Source organism: Myotis daubentonii, chromosome 3, assembly GCF_963259705.1.
Source record: "Myotis daubentonii chromosome 3, mMyoDau2.1, whole genome shotgun sequence".
Classification (NCBI taxonomy): Eukaryota; Metazoa; Chordata; class Mammalia; order Chiroptera; family Vespertilionidae; genus Myotis; species Myotis daubentonii.
This window is the reverse complement of record NC_081842.1, coordinates 134997603-135018815: the sequence shown is the minus strand read 5'-3', so window position 1 is coordinate 135018815 and position 21213 is coordinate 134997603. Positions and strand designations below refer to the sequence as shown.

General features: G+C 43.1%; 1 protein-coding gene, 1 non-coding gene and 1 pseudogene across 8 annotated transcripts in view; 2 read left to right on the top strand and 1 right to left on the bottom strand.

Moving 5' to 3' along the window:
• The window catches only part of HIVEP1 (HIVEP zinc finger 1), a 174956-nt gene that overhangs the window by 129074 nt on the left and 24669 nt on the right, over positions 1-21213 (bottom strand). The window lies entirely within an intron of this gene.
• On the top strand, positions 17627-17752 carry LOC132232173 (small nucleolar RNA SNORA28). The gene has a single exon (XR_009452316.1). It is a non-coding gene; the product is annotated as a small nucleolar RNA SNORA28 (small nucleolar RNA).
• Positions 19074-19205, top strand: LOC132232176 (small nucleolar RNA SNORA28; annotated as a pseudogene).

Below are 21213 nucleotides of genomic sequence, written 5' to 3'. Positions count from 1 at the left end.
CAGCTAGACCAAGGTTATACCCACTGCACAATCCCAAGGGATCCATTCACACACTTATTGCAGTTGGCAGCACAGGGGCCCTGGGCCATCTTGCCATTGTGACAGCAACCTTGAAAAATGTGCCTGACTCATGAAATGTTAAAGGAAGTGTACAAATCAAATAAATCTCCCTTAGCATGCCCCACCTTCCTTTCAGGTTAATCTGACATGTCAGGAGCCAATTCTAACGTGGAACAAAGCTTTTCTGCTCCTCTAACTACCAAGCAATTATTGGGACCCTCCAAGGACCAGGGGCTGAGCTGCTTGGCTGAGGTGGATGATGGATTTATTTGCATCCACATACATGTCCAATCTGACTTTTGGACAATGGTATATATAAAAAAGGCCAGCAGACAACCAGGGTTAGAAACAGAGATGAATGTACGAAAATAAAGCCAAGATTCACACAATGTTTCATCACCCTGGTGATCTCATTAGCCTAGTGTTCACAACAACTCAGCTAAATAGCCACAGAAACTTTAATAAGCTGGAAAATAAACATGAACTCTCTCACAAAACAAATTCAACTTAGCTGCACAGATTACAGGTAAGCATCACAGTGGACGCTCCAGAATGACTGTATAGGAAGGATGAAGGGCCAGTTGATTTGAGACACGTAACTACAAACTATACTTGCATGGCAAGCACAGGGCTGTAGTCAGAGACGTGTAGTCAGAGACATGTGGTTAGGGGGAGTCAATGAGGTGTTGAGACAGGACAGGGGTGGGTGAGGAAGGGTGGGGTGAGGTAGGGTGGGGTGGGCCTTAAAGCTTCCAGAGGTATATTTTGGTTCCTGCCCTTAGTCCCCAATTAAAAAGCTGCAGTTTTAAAGTTGAACTGAAAATTTTTTTGTTTAGAAATGAGAATATATTTCCCATTAGAAAAAATACATACATGTTGGTGGTGTGTTGACTAGCTCATTTTAAGAGTCCGTAAATTTGCCCTCCAAAGTGATAAAACATTAATACAGATCCCAATTATTTATTGTAACAGTATTTCAGGGGGAAGGCAAATTCATTTAGAATTTAGAATTCAGGAAGCCAGAAACCCATTTTCTGGGGCTACCATTCAGGGTGTTAAAATAGTTGTCTCAATAGGGGCAGGCCCACTCCAACGGATGCTTAATTTACATATATGGGGCATTACACACACACACACACACACACACACACACAATCACAAATATATATATATATATATATATATATATATATATATATATATATATATATAATTGTATAACCACTTATCTTCATTTTCATACATCTTCAGCAGTTATCCATACTCCACCACTCCTGAGATCCACCCCTTGGACTACTCTGAAGCACAACTCTATGGGAAATTTTGTTTGTCATAATAATTGAAGTGCCATGGCATTTAAAGAATAGACATCAGACTTGTTAGAAATCCCACAAAGCCTAGAACAGTCTAACTAAAACTTCTAGAAATGCAAGTAATAATAAAGCAAGAAAATACTGGTGTCTAATTCAAAAGGAATCTATTCTGCACTTGATGCTGAAGCAACCAAAACCTCCCAAGATACAACCCAAATCCAGTAAAATGGGAAATGCTGTCTGTCAAATGACACTCACAGGTATGCACACATCACAGGAAATGCCTAGCTAATTAAACATTTTTTAAGGAAAGAGAATAGCTAAAAACGGACTTTGCAATCAAAATTTAGGATATTTAAAGCAAACATTAAGAAACGTGATTTTTTAAAAGGATAGTGAACCTAAATTTACCCTTTTAGAATTTAAAACTCACTAAAAAGCTAATGTCAAAAAATAGTATGGTATTAGCATAGAAAAAAAATGTTAGTAGACCAGGCCAGGAGTCCAAGTATATATGACAATTCTGTGAGAAAAAGATTCATTTAATAAACAATCCTGGCAAATTGACTTTATTTCTAGAAAAAAATAGATTCTCTACCTCACAATATATACAAGTAAATTAAAGATTTAAATACAAGAAATATCACATTATACTGAAATTCAAGGCATCAATCATAATGTAAACCATTATTTTACATGCCACTGAAAGAAAAATACACTACCAGTTAAAAGAAGACCAATCGAAGAGAAAGTGAGTTAATATGAAGAGGTAACAGAGGATGAAAGAGAAATAACAAATAAATATATTAACAAGTCACCATTTTTCACCCTTACATTTAGCTATAGGTGAAATCCAGTGACAATGAAGATAATGAGGAAAAGGAAGAAGAGGTGCTGCTACAAATTCTTCATCCAGAAATCTAGCCATTTCTATTAAAACTAGAGGCCCAGTGCACAAATTCATGCATGGGTGGGGTCCCCAGGGGGGTGCGCGAAGGGGAGTCAGGACACAATCGGCAATCCGAGTGAGCGGTGAGATGCCCTTGCCCGGGATCCGTCCCACTGATGTTTGCGCCAGTTATCGGGAGCCACCTGTATCCTTTCTTCCTTATGGAGCATTTTGGGAGGAAAAGTGGCCACAGTGCACGAGGCCAACTTCCAAGAGGCGGGCGGTGCTCCGTCAGAGTCTGACCCATTCTCCAGAGTTTAGACATGTAGGACTACTGAGGGAGTGGCTGCCACCGGGCCAGTGGGCCACCGGGACAGGTCTGTCAGCTGAGTTGCGCTCCAACTGTGGGAGTGCAATGACCACCAGGGGGCAGCTCCTGCATTGAGCATCTGCCCCCTGGTGGTCATTGCATGTCATAGCGACTTGTCATTCCAGTCATTCGGTCACTTAGGCTTTTATACATAGACTAGAGGCCCGGTGCACGAAATTCGTGCACTGGGTGTGTGTGTGTGTGGGGGGTGTCCCTCAGCCCAGCCTGCCCCCTCTCACATACTGGGAGCCCTCAGGCGTTGACCCCCATCACCCTCCAATCGCAGGATCGGCCCCTTGCCCAGGCCTGACACCTCTGACCCAGGCTTCAGGCCTGGGCAAGGGGACCATCATATCCCCCCAATCCCCGGCTCCGCCCCCCACCCAGGCCTGATGCCTCTGGCCCAGGCATCAGGCCTGGGCAGGGGACCCCCAGCCCCCGCCCAGGCCTGATGCCTCGGCCAGAGGAGTTGACCCTCATCACCCTCCGATCACCAATCACCGGATCGGCCCCTTGACCAGGCCTGAGGCCTCCGGCAGAGGTGTCAGGCCTGGGCAGGGGACCCCCAGCTCCCCGAGGTTGCAGGCTCCACCCCTGCCCAGGCGTAACGCCTCTGGCCTAGGCGTCCGGCCCCGGCAGCGGGGACCCGCAGTGGCAGCGGGGGGGCGCCGCGATCGCCCGGGCTCCGCCCCTGCCCCTGCAGGACGCCTCTAGCTGAGGCGTCCGGCCCGGGCAGCGGGGACCCGCAGCTGCAGCGGCCCCGCGATCGTGGGCTCCGCTTTAGGCCCAGGCAAGGGACCGCTAGCTCCCGGGACTGCCAGCTTCGACTGTGCCCAGCTCCCATCGCTGGCTCCACCCCTTACTTCCTGCTATCACTGGCCAGGGCGGCAAAGGCGCCTGATTCTCTGATCATGGCTGGGGGGCAGGGCAAAGGCGGCCCCAGGGCCGCCTTTGCCCTGCCCCCCAGCTCTTAGCTCCCCCCTGGGTTTCCGATCACTGTCAGTGGCAGGGGCTTCTTCCTGCTTTCCCTTTCGCCTCCCTGCATTGTGCCTACATATGCAAATTAACCGCCATCTTGTTGGCAGTTAACTGCCAATCTTAGTTGGCAGTTAACTGCCAATCTTAGTTGGCAGTTAATATGCATATAGCCCTGATTAGCCAATGAAAAGGGTAGCGTCGTACGCCAATTACCATTTTTCTCTTTTATTAGTGTAGACTAGAGGCCCGGTGCACGAAATTCGTGCACGGGGGTGGGGAGCCTCAGCACCCCCTGCACCCTCTGCAATTTGGGACCCCTACACCTTTTTCTTATCTAGCTAACCTCTTCACATTTAAAAAAAATTAACTGAAGTACTACCTACTCTAGGAAACCCTCTTTGAACAAATCTCTTTACAATCTGTATTAAGTATTTTCATAGAATATCATTCTTTTTCTTTAACAGCAACTTAGAGTGGATGCAATGTGCTTCTCATTCTTGCATCTGAATTTTTTCTTCTTGCTCTTGTAATAGCAAAGCTTATCCAATTTACATTTGGCCTTCAAGGGCTTATATTTGGTTCAGTTTCTACTTGGCTCCCTGCTTTTTTTTTAAGCAATAAATTTGGGTTGTGACAGTAAACCTCAACTTGTAATCAAGCCTGTAGGTCTCCCTATCTGAATATTTCTATAATACCTATCACTTTAGCATAACAGAGATTGTGTTCATTTATAGAAAATAACAATAAATGTCACCTAATCATTTGCTCTTCTAGTAATATTTTATAGCAAGGTGTATTATTCTAGTAATTTAACTATTACAAAACAGGCATGCAGAAATAAATCACATTGAACAATAAAGAATGACTCAAATATCAAAGCATAGTACACTTAGAGTAGCAGTTCTCAACCTGTGAGTCACGACCATCGGAAAACACATATAGCATATCAGATATTTACATTACGATTCATAACAGTAGCAAAATTACAGTTATTAAGTAGCAACGAAAACAATTTTATGGTTGGGGGTCACCACAACATGAGGAACTGTATTAAAGGGTCGTAGCATTAGGAAGGTTGAGAACCACTGATTTAGGGCCTCCCTTGTCCTGTGCCTCAGATATCATAGCATATTACATAGTTCACATGGAACTCAGTTTCCTTTAAAATAGGAAGGGATCCCATACTCATGAAGCAGGTACTTCCACACATACGTTTTTTATTTAATTCACAGCACATACTCTTCGTACTAATTGTTGGAAAATCATCCTAGCCATTGCCTCTGTTCCTCTCTGTATTGTTGCCTTACATTCTGATGTCATTACTGCACTTTTATCATCCACTCGCTCTAATAAGATTGTGAATTATTTAAGGGCAGAGATCATGACTTGAGCTTGTGTGTTCCCTGTCATGGCACCTAGATAAATACTCAAATGCCATCCGGTCCAAATGACTGTGATGAGAGAGGCCCACCGTTGCTGGAGACCTCTGATTTTTATTTAAGGGTCCTCACTTGTTCTGTGCCTTTATAGAGGGGTGAGTAGTGGCTGAGGGAATTTGAGGAAACCCAGACAGAATTCTCCTCCTAGAAGATTTTGCTAAGCTGGCACCCAGGACCACCGGGCATTTGTTCAATTAAAACCTGGACACACAGCAATAACAAAGGCACTGGTCTCCTACTGCTAATGCCGAGGGATCAAACCCCAGCCTGCAGGAACTCACCCCGGCAGTCAGGACCCGGTGCTGGTTAGACCTGGGCTGGTGCTTCTAACTCTGGGGAGAGGGAGACTTCCCATGGTTGCAGGCTAGAGGCCCAGACCCTACGCCACCCACCGGAACAGGTCCATAGTGCAGGCTGGTCAGCAGAGCGGCTTCTTCGCCTGGGATCTGGGGGGGGGCCTGGCCTGTTCTGTTCGCCCCACAGGGAGGCCTGTTCTATTCGCCCAGTGATCTTTCGCAGGGAGGCTTGTTCTGTTCGCCCTGCAAGTGATCACGGGGAGAACTGTTCTATTCGCCCCGTGATTGTTTGCCCGGAGGCCTGTTCTGTTCGCCCTGCGAACAATCCTGTTCGCCCTGCGAGCGATCGGGGAGGCCTGTTCTGTTCACCCTGTGAGTGATCGCGGGGAGGCCTGTTCTGTTCGCCCCGTGATCATTCGCAGAGAGGCCTGTTCTGTTCGCCCTGCGATCGTTGGTGGGGCGGCCTGTTCTGTTCGCCCTGCTAGCGATCGCAGGGGGGCCTCTTGGGTTCACCACACGATCCATGTGGGGAGGCCTGGCCTGGCCTACTCCCCCCTGTGATGGGTGCTGGGCTGGGGGGGGTGGACCCAGGCTGCCGCTTGGCGCCTGCGCACGCGCAAGTGGCCACGGGGTGGGAACATCCGCTTGGCGCCTGCGCCCATAGGCTCTGAGTGGCCAGGGGCTTCTGGGACCCCAGCTGCTCAGGACCTATGGGCAGGCCTACAGGCTAGGAGAGGCCTGGGTCCCGAGGATGTTCCCAGGACCCAGGCCTCTGGGTGCCTGCATATGCAAATTAACCGCCATCTTTGCTGGCAGTTAATTTGCATATCGCGCTGATTAGCCAATGGGAAGCGTATCGGAGGTACGGTTAATTACCCCTTTTGTCTTTTATTAGATAGGACTAGAGGCCCGGTGCACAAAAATTTGTGCAGTCGGGGGTGGGGCGGGGGGGGGGGGAGGGGATCTCTCAACCCAGCCTGTGCCCTCTCGCAGTCTGGGACCCCTCGGGGGATGACCACTTGCTGGCTTAGGCCTGCTCCCCAGGGGATTGGGCCTAAGATGGCAATCAGACATCCCTCTGGCAGCCTGGCAGCCCTCAAGGGATGTCCACTTGCCAGCGGGGAGCAGAACGAAGCTGCAGTCAGACATCCTAAGCGCTGCTGAGGAGGCAGGAGAGGCTCCCACCACCATCGCTGTACTGGCAGCCATCAGCCTGGCTTGTGGCTGAGCAGAGCTCCCCCATGTGAGAGCGCACTGACCACCAGAGGGCAGCTCCTGCATTGAGCGTCTGCCCCCTGGTGGTCAGTGTGTGTCATAGTGACCAGTCATTCGCAGTCCTTCTGCTGTTAGGGTCAGTTTGCATATTACCCTTTTACTATATAGGATAGAGGCCTGGTGCACGGGTGGGGGCCGGCTGGTTTGCCTTGAAGGCTGTCCCGGATCTGGGTGCGGGTCCAGCTTGGGTGCCTGGCCAGCCTGGGTGAGGGGGTGATGGCTGTTTGCAGCTGGTCACACCCTGTTTAGGGTTGGGGTCCCCACTGGGGTGCCTGGCCAGTCTGGGTGAGGGGCTGAGGGCTGTTTTCAGGTTGGCGGGCGACTGAAGCTCCCAGCCTCTCCTTTTTTTTTCTTTTTTTTATTCTGGGATTTATTTACCTTCTATAATTGAAACATTGTTGCCGCAACTGGCGCTCCCAGCTCTGAGGCCGTGGCCAGCTGGAAGCAGGTATCTGGGGTTTGTTTAGCTTCTATAATTGAAACTTCGTTGCTTCCAGAGCTCAGAGCCAGGCCAGGGCAGGCGGGGAACCTTGGCTTCCTCCATCACTGGAGCAAGCAAGCCTCCTGCTCACTTCAGCTGCGTGGCTGCCAGCCGCCATCTTTGTTGGCAATTAATTTGCATATTGCCCTGATTAGCCAATGGTAAGTGTAGCGGAGGTATGGTTAATTACCCTTCTTGTCTTTTATTAGATAGGAAGGCTTTTATATATAGATATAAAACTGGATGTGCTCTGGCTCAGTAATTATAATTTGGGAATCTATCCTATAGAAATAAAAGCAGTAAAAATCAGTAAATAAAATGTACATACCAAGCATGTTTACAGCAGCAGTTTGTAATTGGCAAAAACAAAATCAACTTATCCTATATCATAAAAACTTAATATGGTAAGTGTCTGGCCATTCCACTGTTTGACCAGAGTGCAGACACTCCAACCGATAGGTTAGCTAGCTGCTAAGATCCGGTCGATCAGGACTGGGTGAGACGGGCCAGACACAACCTGGAGCCCGCCCATGGTCCCTCCCCGGCCCCGATCGATCGTGCACCAGTGGGGTCCCTCAGCCTGCTCTGCACCCTCTCGTAATCCAGGATCCCTCAGGGGATGTCAGAGAGCTGGTTTCGGCCCGATCCCCACAAGCCAGGCTGAGGGATCCCACCGGTACACAAATCCGTGCACTGGGCCTATAGTGTGTTCAATAAATAATAATGGAATAAATTAGGCAAATTCGTATTTTAGATTATATAACTCATTCAACTATGAATTATGATCTATATGTGATGAGCTGAAGTATGACCACATCAAACTATTGAGTGAAAAGAGCAAACTAGAATGTAATGTACATACTATCCCATAATTTTATTCAAAAAAATGAGCAAACCTCTCTGAGTATTTACTTCTAAAGACAGAAAGATGCAGGAGATACAGGAAGCTGATAACAACTCAAAGGAAAAACAGACCCAACTGATCTATGGGTCCACGCCCAATCAATTAGATCTTTTACCTAAATGAATAAAATTAGAATTCCCTTTCTGCCTTGAAAGAAGGATCTCCTACTCTGCTACCCTTTCCAGGTCAGAACATCTATATCTGAGATACTACTCCATTTCTATCTAGCCGCTGTATGTTTTCTAAGTCTTTGGCTAGAGCTGTGTTTCTTATGTACAAACTAAGAAAACTGAACTACATAATCCATTTTCAATATCCTACTCTTTTTTTTTTAAACTGACAGAAAAGTATTATAATCTTTCAATTGTTTACATGATTTATTTTTCAGTAAAACACAAACTTTATCATAAAACAGACAAAAACACAATTCTGCTTTCTTTCTCCTTCTAAACATAAGTTCAAAGAAGATACAATGGAAATGTATGAAAATAAAAGAATTCATTTCTGTCTAACCTGAGAAAAATGTCTCCAAATATTAAATTGTTTACAGGCAGCACAAGTTGTGAGGCAAAGAATCTAGCATCCTCAATCTCACTCCCTGGGTTCAAGGTCAGTCAGTAAGGTGCAATTTGAAACCATATTTAAGTTCCAGTCTTTAAAACAAATATGCATACAGGCAAGTCACTTGCAATGCCTCTGGAAGCAAAGTATATACACTGTCCCTAATTATGGACAAGACACAAAGAAATTTTTAAAAATTCAATTCACATAAGTTTTCTGCATCGAGCAAAACATTATAAAAATTGAATGTTTCTTGCTTCATTCATAAAGAACATGAAACAATCAGTATGTTAAACATACTACTTTTCCCCAGTTGTAATTGTTTCTAGAAAGAACAAAACAAAATACTGTGGTAGAGTCAAACTCTATGGGTAATTTAAATCAACAGTCAACATTTAAGATGCTATATAAATCCACACATTTCTTTATAAAAGACCAGAATTAGATCAATGATCCTTTGCTTTGTGATAGAACTAATTTCTTAAAAGAAAAAAAAATTAGTTAATTATTTTTTTTATCTTCTAAGAGAATTATCTTCTGTGAACATCATATAGGATTTGCACCACCTGGTGGAAAAGCAAAGATTCAAACACAGTTAAATCTCTTTATTACAGAGGATTTCTTAGGTCTTCTTGGATCAAAAACCCTGTTAGGACGCTGATGAAAGCCCTGGGTCTCCTCCTATCCAAAAGCAGGCCACTGCATGCATACTCACAGCAGGTGCACATTCAAACAAACAAATAATAAGTACTTTCAACAACTCCTGTATCTAGCAATAGAAAACGTTCATCTCTCTTTTGGTTTATATTTCCTCTTAGCTGCCCAGAATCTGAATCCTTACTCCACAGTTGGAAAATCCACTACTGGGGTGTCCTGGTGGGCAGCCAGACCCTCCTTCCTCTCCCCAGGGCCATAAGGCCAGATGCTCTCCCTCCCTGAAGTCTGGCCAGACGGTGTGTTCAGGCAACCACTGGGTGTTTCTGCACACTGTACCCATGGCAGATCACTCAGAGGGTCGGTGTTCCCCACCACAGACTGCCCAAGACCCAGGAGTGCTCCTTGCCATGACCCTGCATGTTTTGGTGGCACAAACAGTTTCCTGTCTGTCTTTTAAAATAGATGATCACCTGTGTTGTCCATTATGTGAGCTATCCACTATACTTCTGATGAATTCTTCCTCTGAGCCAGAGTCTATTTTCTACTCTTTTGCAATCACAAATTTCCACTTTATTATAAGCCTCCCATCTCCAATCAACCAATCTTATGGCCCTCTTACCAACTTAGAGCCAATGGATGAAATGAGATTTAAAGGGCTATTGGAAATGAAGGTAAGGGAGATAGGATGACCACACAAATGCAGAATATTGTTATCAGAATTTAAACAGGATTCCTATAAGCCAACCCAAAGAGGCTTGTTTACCAGGGTAGCTTCCATATGGCTCTAGCTGGTATCTGACACAACAGGCATGGTTTTAACCAAAGGTGATTGGCAAACATTTAATGAAAGAAAATTGGTAAAGAAAAGCTAAGTGTCATAGAAACAAAGCACAATGCCTGTCGATAGGATATATGCATTTCTTTAATCACCAGAGCAGAGTTCTATGTCTTCTTCCCTTTAAGGGTGCTACATGAGCACAAGTATATCAATACTCACTATGACCAGCATTCCAATTTGAAAAAGGCAACCCTAATTTTCAAAATTATCTCAGAATTCCTTTAAGCGGAATAAAAGTAAGTCTAAATCCTTTTAGTTCAGATAAATACATAACAAAGAGCAAGAAATGATAAACAATTTGCCCAAAGACACACAGCTAGTTTCTGGTGAGAGTTAGGACCCAGAGGTAACAACATTTATTCTATATGCCAGTTATCCAGCTAAGTATATTAAATACTAGAGGCCCGGTGCACGAAATTCGTGCACTGGGTGGGTGGGGGGGGGGGGAGTGTCCCTCAGCCCAGCTTGCCCCCTCTCACATACTGGGAGCCCTCAGGCGTTGACCCCCATCACCCTCCAATCGCAGGATCGGCCCCTTGCCCAGGCCTGACGCCTCTGACAGAGGCGTCAGGCCTGGGCAGGGGACCCTCATTTCCCCCCATCACTGGTTCTGCCCCCAGCCCAGGACTGATGCCTCTGGCCCAGGCGTCAGGCCTGGGCAGGGGACCCCCAGACCCCTCCGATTGCTGGCTCTGCCCCTTGCCCAGGCCTGATGCCTCGGCCAGAGGCATAGACCCCCATCACCCTCCGATTGCCTGATCGGCCCCTTGCCCAGGCCTGACGCCTCCGCCAGAGGTGTCAGGCTTGGACAGGGGACCCCCATCTCCCCCTGATCACTGGCTCTGACCCCCGCCCAGGCCTGAGGCCTCTGGCCCAGGAATCATGCCTGGGCAGGGGACCCCCATCTCCCTCTGATCGCTTGCTCCACCCCCCACCCAAGCCTGATGCCTCTGACCCAGGCTTCAGGCCTGGGCAAGGGGACCATCATATCCCTCCAATCCCCGGCTCCGCCCCCCACCCAGGCCTGATGCCTCTGGCCCAGGCATCAGGCCTGGGCAGGGGACCCCCAGCCCCCCGCCCAGGCCTGATGCCTCGGCCAGAGGAGTTGACCCTCATCACCCTCCGATCACCAATAACCAGATCGGCCCCTTGACCAGGCCTGAGGCCTCCGGCAGAGGTGTCAGACCTGGGCAGGGGATCCCCAGCTCCCCGTGGTTGCAGGCTCCGTCCCTGCCCGCGATCTCCCGCTCTGCCCCTGCCCAGGCCTAACACCTCTGGCCGAGGTGTCAGGCCTGGGCAGGGGACCCCCAGCTCCCCGCGGTTGCAGGCTCCGCCCCTGCCCAGCCTAACACCTCTGGCCTAGGCGTCCGGCCCCGGCAGTGGGGACCCGCAGTGGCAGCGGGGGGTGGGGGGGGCGCCGCCATCGCGCAGGCTCCGCCCCTGCCCCTGCAGGACGCCTCTGGCTGAGGCGTCCGGCTCGGGCAGCGGGGACCCGCAGCTGCAGCGGCCCCGTGATCGTGGGCTCCACTTTAGGCCCAGGCAAGGGACCCCTAGCTCCCGGGACTGCCAGCTTCAACCGTGCCCAGCTCCCATCGCTGGCTCCACCCCTACTTTCTGCTATCACTGGCCAGGGTGGCAAAGGCGCCTGATTCTCCGATCATTGCTGGGGGGCAGGGCAAAGGCGACCCCAGGGCCGCCTTTGCCCTCCCCCCCACCTCTTAGCTCCCCCCTGGGTTTCTGATCACTGTCAGTGGCAGGGGGCTTCTTCCTGCTTTCCCTTTCGCCTCCCTGCATTGTGCCTACATATGCAAATTAGCGGCCATCTTAGTTGGCAGTTAATTTGCATGTAGCCCTGATTAGCCAATGAAAAGGGTAGCGCCGTACGCCAATTATCATTTTTCTCTTTTATTAGTGTAGATAGCATCTGTTTTACCAGTAATCCTCATCACAAACCAGTGATGGATATATTTTAGTCATTTTATAACAGGCAATCAGGGTCAGAAGTTAAATGCCTCATCCACAGAGCTCTTAAGAAGCAGAGTAGAGATTCAAAACTCTATTTGTTCATTTCTAAAGTTCATGCTAGTCTGTTCCTTTCCCAGCTTTGTGGTTTGGGGGATGGGGTGAGGAGGGGGGAATGCTCCTAACTTTCTGTGTATGCTATATTTGTCTCTGCAGTCTAGTAAAATCTATGGTCCTCTTAAAGAGTGCTTTTAAATGCCTAAAACACGTACAATAAAAAAAAAAAGAAAGAAAACCAATTATACCAAAATACAGTTCTCAAACATTAAAAAATACATTTGAGAAATTGTGATATCTCTGCTTCTTTATGAAGGCATCTAGTGACTACTATTATTTGCCTTCAATAGAAAGGACATTGATAGATCAAAACATTAAAACACAGTACATGGTATAATGTCCTCAGAGATATGCCATGCTTCTTAATTGTTCCTATATAGCATGCTTTAAAAACAAACAAACAATAAATGGTAGGACTTATCACTTAGATTTTATAATGTTGGAGAATTTAAAGAAAATAATACTCACTACTACAATATATTACCATATTTTTCCTTGTATAAGATGCCCCCCACTCCCGACTTTTCCAACCCAAAATTAAGAAATCAGTATTTTAAACATTTTTCTGGTTTTCCTCTTAAGGCCTTCTTCTTTTTTTGGCATCTTAAGGAGTTGTTCTTCCTGTTTTCTCCACTGTCTGGTCATACACTCAGTGGGAGGAGATCCAAATTGTCTCTCTGCAGCTCTATTTCCATGCTCTTTTGCATAGCTGATTACATTCAGTTTGAATTCTGCAAAGACAATCGCTGACCGGTATTTTATCTGTTTATTTTTTGACATCTTTATGGGCTCAGAACACTCAGATCCCTGTTGCATTTGCGCACTCTTCACCTCCATCTCTAATTACGGCATCAGCTGGTGTCAGTAACAATAAGGCTCGTGATTGGAGGAAGCCTGTTTGACAAGATATAGGCAGCTACACATCCCCACGGCTCTCTCCTCGGCTGACTTCCGTGTATAAGATGCCCTTCGATTTTCAGTCTAATGATTTTAGAAAAAATAGTGTCTTATACATGGAAAAATATGCTATATACACAGAATACTTTCCTACAATATCCAATAAAACTTGTTTCCAACCACATAAAACTGTATTATCCACAAATACAAGGTGGGACAAAAGTAGGTTTATAGTTGTTCATATGGAAAATAATAACATCAATAAATAACAAATACAATAATAAAATCTGTTTTGCATACTCACAACTGTAAACCTACTTTTGCCCCCACCCTGTGTGTTCATATTCAGCCATAACCTACAGCTCAGCAATAAAATGAAGAAAGGACTGTAGTTTCATAGATCAGGAGTCAAGAACATTTAATTTTTACCACTGATTCATGTACAGTCTCAAGACGATCATCACTAGTCAATATATGAATGACCACTATAGCAAATACACAAATGTATACAGATAAGTGTGTTTTGATTCTGTGCACTTCATTTGTGTTTGCTGAATAGCCAGACAACCATAACTGTTCAACAATTATAAGAATGGAGAACAACTAACAAGACCAATAATGTGTACTGTACTCTGAAAGAAGGAAAGCTGCATGAGGTGAAAATAAGGCAGTTCTTTTCCATCCTTCAAATTGCATACACACCTTCTATGACCTGGTCTTCACCACCCTATCTGTGCCCCCTCTCCAACTCCTCACTGTTAAATTCACCCTAAGAATAAGATGGTCCTGTAACTACACACATCCCCCGACTCACACATCACGCCTTTATCTCTACTCAGATGATCCTCCCAGATGATCTGGCCAACTTCTAATCTTCTCTAAGACTCCACTCACATATCATCTTCTCTGGAAAGCCACTCTTATAAAATGTTGTTAGTTCTTTAAGTATCTATCTATCTGACCATATAAAATCACCTAAGAAGCTTAGCATCCCTGGGCTCGAGAACAGTGCCCAGAACACAGGGTGATGAATTAGACTGAAGAGTCACTTAGCAAATGCTCAATGTCTAAAATAATTTAAAATTCTCATACTGCTGCCACCCAACAAAAGCATTTCCACAAAAAACATATAATTATACACTCTATACTACACACATATTTTAAATATAGCAATAATTTTTCATATTTCCACAGGATCTCCAAAACTATCATTTTAAAAGTCTGTTGGTACAGAGGATCAATTTACTATTCTAATTTAAAGGGCATTTCCACTATTTTGCTACTAAGATAACACTAAAATGAATATGTCTGGGCAAATATCATTTTGTCTCTAATTATTTCTTTGGGATACATTTCAAGAAATAAAACATCTGCTTCACCATGTCACCAACAAAAAATGACTACATTGTTCCACACAACCTCAGGAGAAATGGTGTAAAAATAAGTGTCAAATGCATTGGTGAATAAAAATTATTATCTCCACACTGTTCCCATTTTCACATTTTATTACTGAGAGTAATTTTTCCACATATTAGTTCACTATAATTTCTTTTGTCTATTTACCTATTATATCTTCTCATATATTAGAATAAGCTGTATTTTTAATATTAATTTCATCTATCCAGTGTGAGATACAGTTTTATTTCTGCATTCTAACTCTCTACATCTAAGAGGGGAAGCTCTCCAGTGGTCTGAATGTTCTTTTACATTTTCTACTTTTTTTCTATAATTTGATTACATATATATATATATATATATATATATATATATATATATATATATACATATATATATATATATATATATATACTCTTTAAAATTTATTTTAACTTATGGGTTGAAGTTTCAGTACTTTATCCCCTAAACCACCTACTCAGTTAATCCCAACATTGTTTTTAAATGATCCTTCCCTACTTATGTGTGTATGTTAATGTATGTATAAGAACAATTCCAAAATTGTAAATATTAAAAAATAAGATTCCCATTAGAAATAGATTTTTGGGAACAACCAATTTTATTGATATATACATACGAGACCACAGAACAAGGGATACATGAAAAGTAAAATATATGCAATTTTTTCATTATAATTAGATTTATTTCGATATACCTATCAATGGATCCTTACACTCCATCTCTCTGAACTATTCTTATTATATCATTAAAAAATAAAAGAGCCTGCCGAAACCAGTTTGGCTCAGTGGATAGAGCGTCGGCCTGCGGACTAAGGGGTCCCAGGTTTGATTCCGGTCAAGGGCATGTACCTGGGTTGTGGGCACAACCCCAGTAGGAGATGTGCAGGAGGCAGCTGATCGATGTTTCTCTCTCATTGATGTTTCTAACTCTCTATCTCTCTCCCTTCCTCTCTGTAAAAAATCAATAAAATATTTAAAAAATAAATAAAATAAAAGAGCCCAACTGGCGTGGCTCAGTGGCTGAGCATTGACCTATGAACTAGGAGGTCATGGTTCGATTTCCAGTCAGGGCACATGCCTGGGTTGCAGCTCGATCCCCAGTGGGGGCTGTGCAGGAAGCAGTCCATGAATGATTCTCTCTCATCACTGATGTTTCTAACTCTCTCTCTCCCTCCCCTTCCTCTCTGAAATCAATAAAAATATATATTAAAAAAGAAAAGAAAAGCATGATCATAATTCTTTCCTAAAACAATAATGTATATAAATTTGAAAAAATAATGAATTTAAATGCTACCTTGTTTTCACTTCACTAAGTCCTATTGGCAGAATTCTAAAGAATAGATATGAATACATTTGGAAAAATTTAGCTGTTCAACTGGACATATTCCAACTTTATTTTTCAAATATCTTGGACACATGATGAACAGCTTTCACTTTCTCAGATGAAACTCACAGATCAACCTGAGCCAAGACCATATAGTATATGTAATCATTCATAGACAGACTCTGCTATATGTGCTTACATACTTTATATCACTAAAAATAATAATATCCACATCCATGAGGTGTCAGTAGTTCTTCATACATTTGGTAGCAAGGTCTTGATTCACACAAATGGTAATTTTTCCAAATCTAACGTGTCGAACCCCTGAGCTTACTAGTGTTTTTTTCCAGGATATTTTTGTCGAGATCCTGTACTTACAGGGCTTTTCCAGTGACATGTTAGGTCAGATGCCACATGGAGCCTGGCCCAACCCTCAAATGGAGAAACCACACCAATTGTCCAAGCTACTCTTAGCCAAGTCTCTCACCACTGAATTCCTTTCTTCTCCTCCAGGCTCCCAAAATGCAGGGATATTAAAAAAAAAAAAAAAAAAAGTGTGTGTGTGTGTGTGTGTGTGTGTGTGTGTTTTACACACTAAAATGGGGACTCGGAGAATTAGTTTAGTACGACAAAGAAAGTAAAGAGAATTCTTGGGGCTTGGGGGTAGCTTTCACATTGAATCAGAAAGCACTATTTCCCTTCCCAGTCTCTCCTGGCAGCTCTAGTTGCCCCATGAGACTTACTACTTTGTATGTGTAATGGTCAGGAGCTTGTCTCACCACTCCTGTTGAACGGCATGCCTTGAGGCTGGCATTTCTGCCACAGTCACTTTGGCATCCTCCACAGCACTCAAAGGGCATGAAGTCTTGCACAGTTTTCCTGAGTGCGCAAGGAAAAATATCCAATATACACAGAAAAGTCTAAATCCTTACTTCATTTAATAAAACTCTTCTGAAAAATTTATCATAGGTACTGCCAAAAATATCCTTGCCAAAAATATGGTTTTTAAAGCCTAAGGGAGGAAAAGTAATCGTTTTATAAACCTGCAATAGACCTGTCTCAAGAGACAGACTTGTATCAGTATTTCATAGAAATGACATGCATATTATAACTCCACACTTCATTCTTGCAACAAATGCAGGTGCTAAAAGGCCATTTACAAAGTCTATTACTGCACTATAGAACTGTGGCTGTATCATGTTTGTTAGGGGCATTTATGAGTTGTTAAAACAGACCTCATTCCAGACAGCACAGGGCTGTAATTCCAAGTGCAATTACAGGTGACTGCCTGTAAGAGATCTGCATAATCCCATCCACTATGTAACCAGCAACTTCCTGAGTTCACTTCATCATAAAGAAGTTCTGAATCTCTATTTTCTGTATGTCTAGATTCTGCAATGTCAATATTGTGACATTTATAGCTATTCAAGTACTTTATTTTCAAGAATTACTTTTGATAAGCACATTATCCACAACAAACACATTCTTGAGAAGAAATTAAAGGCTTCCAAAAAAGAAAAGGCAGTGTCTAAAAATTTGATTTTAAAAATGTAATAAAAAGCATATAAAATATTCTGGCATAAGGCACTTGCTAAAGTGAAGTAAAATGTTAAGAGGAATTGTTAACTTCTCAGTTCGAAGAATCATATGAAAAAGTATGATAATAATTAAGAGGATCTGAATGTGCCAATCATATCCTCTCTAAAACCAAAAATGACATTAGAACCTGAAGTAACCCAAGTTACCAGTTCCTCCACATTAACTTAAATATCATGGGACAGAGCCTCAGAGGTTGACCAGAGTGAGCTCTGGTCCAGCAAGACCCAAGAAACTTTCTGTATCTCTACTGTAAGCCACACCATGTGGCAGATGATCCAAACTGTCTAACACAAACTGAACTTGCTATAGCAACAAAGTCTAGCCTATTGTGATATGCTCTCCTCTTTGAGACAAGCCATTATATAGACTTAATGTTTAAAAAAAAAAAAAGTATTTATCTCTACCAGATACCTTGTTTTGACCCTTCCAATCATGTCCTGAATTGTCTAGATAATGAACTACTACTGTTCTTTCATATTATAGAACTTCCCATAAGACAATCTTATATACAGTAAATCACTTAACATTATCAATAGGTTCTGAGATTTTAAGCAAAGGATGATAACAAAACCAATGTTACTATAGGCTAATTGATATAAACAAGAGTTAAGTTCTTACAGCATCTCATCAACATTGTAACCAAACTTTATTCAGGGTCCCGATGTATCTATGAGCTCATTCACCATAAAGTGGCCATAAAAAGTTTCATTGTCACTTATAAGCACATAAAATTTAGATTTTAGAAAGGAAATAACTATAAAATATTGGGAACACTGGGATATCTGGAAAGAGCATTGAACCAAAATGTACTCTGAGGAAAATACAGTGTATATTTCACTTACTATACAAAGTACCAACATTATTCTATAAAAAGAAAAAAAAACTTAAAAGCAAAGCTAGATAAAGCAAGAAGCAGATAATCTGATAAAGAAAAAGTTACCACAACTATATTCCCAGCCACAACATGTTGGGTGGCTAGACTACCACTAACTGAATACCTACTACATACCAGGTATTCTATCTATGTTCTATTTATTCTTTACAATAAGTCCAGGTAGATATTCTTATTCACAATTTAAGGTGAGGAAGCATAGACTCAGAAGGATCAAATAACCTGCAAATGACAGATCTAGTTAGTCATAGAATCAAAATTCAATCCCAATTCCACAACTCCAAAATCCTCACTTGCCCATTTTCCCCATTAAATCACACTTTCGCCAAAACCGGTTTGGCTCAGTGGATAGAGCGTCGGCCTGCGGACTGAAAGGTCCCAGGTTCGATTCCGGTCAAGGGCATGTACCTGGGTTGCGGGCATATCCCCAGTAGGAGATGTGCAGGAGGCAGCTGATCGATGTTTCTCTCTCATCGATGTTTCTAACTCTCTATCTCTCTCCCTTCCTCTCTGTAAAAAATCAATAAAATATATTTTTAAAAAAATCACACTTTCAATAACAGAAGGTTGGGTACAGAAGTTATCAGTATAAGTATTATGGATTGAAAATATCGATAATGGCTGCAGCAATATTCTGAAAGCACAATCATCTTACTTTTTATCTTTTAAAAAGTAACTAACTAGATTTTGGGCCAAATTGATGGGTCCCTATGAGCAGTCCTCAGTAAGAAGCTTGTCCAAATACACTGTGCAGTTTGATGTTCTCAGGGCCTGTCCAAGATGGTACCTGCCACCAAAGGATGCTCAGAATACCTTCTAAGAAAATGTAGCAATGGCAAAACTGTCTAACACAAACTGAACTTGCTATAGCAACAAAGTCTAGCCTATTGTGATATGCTCTCCTCTTTGAGACAAGCCATTATATAGACTTAATGTTTAAAAAAAAAAAAAAGTATTTATCACTACCTAAAACAGAACTTAGGATGCTAGACAAAACTCAAAATTAGGACCAATTTAGCAGTCTGAAAATCAACCCAAACCATACACAAATCATGAGCTGTGCTTCTCCATGAACTTCAGGTAAGATCAGCACAAAACAAGCCTATGGCACTACTGCATGAGGCTGCTTCCATCCCTTTCCTGCCAGCTCCATCAAGTGCAGTAGTTCAACTGAAAGGGCTGAGCTGAGCTGAGCCAGGCCAGGCTCACTCGAAATGGAGCACTGTCCCTTAAAGTGGCAATCCCAGCAACAAGAAAACACAAAGGCTAGAGGTTCTGCTAGCCTGACACGGAAGGTTTGTTAAAAGCAAGCAAGAGACCAGGAGACTAGCTATATTTCAACAGGGAGTCTGGGAGGTGAGACAACGATAGAGCCCTTGATAAACTCTCTACAGATATCCCAGGTTGACCAGAATTCTGCACATTCATCACATACACCAAAGTGGGTTCATACCACCTACATCGTTGCTGACAGAGATGACTTCCACACACACAACGATGATGCCAGGGGGTCCAGCTGAAAGTAAAAGACACAGCAGGCATGAAAGTGCCTGAAATATGAATGTGCTCCCCAGATCCACACACAGATCCATTAGCAGAGAGTGAAAGCTTCACTGACTTGACGTCAACCTCTGACCAATCTTTAGCTGAACACAAAACTATTCTTCCTCAACAGTGAACCCTAAGAAGCGGGGCTTAAAAGCAATAAGAAAACAAAGTTGAATAGAGACATCAGCAGCCACACAATATGGGAGAGACAGCCTTCACAGATTTATTCCAGACCACTTATTAAAAAACAACAACAAACAAAACAAAAATAACAACCCAGGAGCAACAAAAATCAGAATCCAAAATTTCTAAATTCCATTATCTGAAAACTAAAATATCAACAGAAAACTTGGAGACTTGGAGAGAAACAATAAAGTGTGACCCATACTCAGAAAAAAAGCAGTCAATCGAATCTGTCTCAAATGTCTCCAAATGTTAGATTTAATAGGGTAAATTCAAGTAACTAAAGGAAACCATGTTTAAAGAATTAAAAAAAAAGCCCTAGCCGGTTTGGCTGAGTGGATAGAGCATCGGCCTGTGGACTGAAGCGTCCTGGGTTCGATTCCAGTCAAGGGCACATGCCCAGGTTGCAGGCTCAATCCCCAGTAGGAGGTGTGCAGGAGTCAGCCGATCAATGATTCTCTCTCATCGTTGATGTTTCTATCTCTCTCTCCCTTTCCCTTTCTCTCTGAAATCAATAAAAATATATTTTTAAAAGAATTAAAATAAAGTATGACAATGATAACTCAACAAATAAGGAATATTGGTAAAGAGATATAGATTTAAAAAAGAAAACAAAATGGAAATTCTGGAGTTAAAAAGCACAATAAATGAAATGAAAAAATTTACTAGACAGGTTCAACAGCAAATCTGAGGTAGCCAAGAAAAAATCGGTACAGCTGATGATAGCTCGATGGAGTTTAGGCAATCCAAGGAACAGAGAGAAAACAAGATCAAAGAAAAATTAACAGAGCCTTAGAGAGCTGTGAGACAACATCAAGCTTACCAACATATTTGCAATGGAAAAGAGAAAGAAGTGCCAAAAATATTTCAAATATAATGGCCTAAAACTTCCCAAATTTGATAAGAAGCAAAATAACTATTCTTTATTATCCAAAAAGTTAAAAAAAAAAACTCAAAATGGGTTAATACAAAGAGATCCACACCTAAATACATAGTATTCAAACTGCTCAATGACAAAGAGGAAAACTTGAAAGTAACAAACAACAAAATTGATCATACACAGAGAAGAACACTGTAAACAGCTGGCTTCTCCTCATAAACAATGAAGGCCAGAAGCAGTGGAATGTCCACAGTGCAGGAAGGGATATGGGAGGGGGATTATCAGCCAGGAATTCGATAACCAGAAACTACTCTTCAAAACTGAAAGAGGAAAAA